The following is a 729-nucleotide window of genomic DNA, read 5'->3' as shown; positions in this document are numbered from 1 at the left end:
TTTCTCCTTTCCTCTCTTCCCTCCTCTCTCGTTTCTCTTCCTCTCCAGCTCACTCTCATCCTCCTCCTCACGTCTCCCCCCACCCCACGCGGTCCCCTGTCTCTTGCACACTCGGTTACACAGAAATACACACGCACACGCGCACGCACGCACACACGCATCCCGGGCTGGCGCGCTCTCTCCCCCGCCCCCACTGGCAGGCCGTACCCAGTCAAGGCCAAGGCCATACCTGCGGCTGGGGGGGCCAGGGCACCCCAAGGCTTTTCCGGGGAGCAGTCCGGGGAAACAGGAAACGCCGTCCCCCCCAGGCCGCTGCCTGGGCCGGTAGCGTTGCCTTTGTATGCAAACAAAGTCTGGGCTGGCTTGTCAATTCCTCAGCTCGAGGCCCGCCCGCCCAGAGGTGGAGCCCAGATGTGCGTGGGGGGGCGGCAGGGGGGAGCGCGAGGGGCGTGGCCACGGACGTGGACAGCGCTCGTAGACCGCGGCGTGTCCCACGGGCGTCTACGGGGTCCGGAATGACCACGTTTAGCTTGAGAACTGTAATTTAGGTCGTCAGAGATAGAGATAAATAGTATATGTGTGGGTATACATATATACACATCCATACATCCAGACATCCAGACATATATAAAGGTTTAAAGGCGTAGCACCGCGCTGAGACTTTTAAGACACCCTATGCGTCTTGGGGAGTTTGGGGTGGGGTGCGTGTGTGTGCGCGTGCGTATATAC

At 60.2% G+C, this 729-nt stretch overlaps 1 protein-coding gene across 1 annotated transcript in view; it reads right to left on the bottom strand.

The window, feature by feature from the left end:
- The window catches only part of LPIN1 (lipin 1), a 71,786-nt gene extending 71,442 nt beyond the window's left edge, over nucleotides 1–344 (bottom strand). Inside the window, exon 1 of the mRNA XM_027855624.1 lies at nucleotides 230–344. The gene's annotated coding sequence lies outside the window, so the exon portion shown is untranslated. The remainder of the gene's footprint in view (nucleotides 1–229) is intronic.
- Between the last annotated feature and the right edge of the window lie 385 nt (nucleotides 345–729).

The sequence above is a fragment of the Vombatus ursinus genome, unplaced genomic scaffold, assembly GCF_900497805.2.
Source record: "Vombatus ursinus unplaced genomic scaffold, bare-nosed wombat genome assembly UNPS02010980.1, whole genome shotgun sequence".
NCBI lineage: Eukaryota > Metazoa > Chordata > Mammalia > Diprotodontia > Vombatidae > Vombatus > Vombatus ursinus.
The sequence above is the reverse complement of the archived record's forward strand: the minus strand, read 5'-3'. Positions and strand labels throughout refer to the sequence as shown.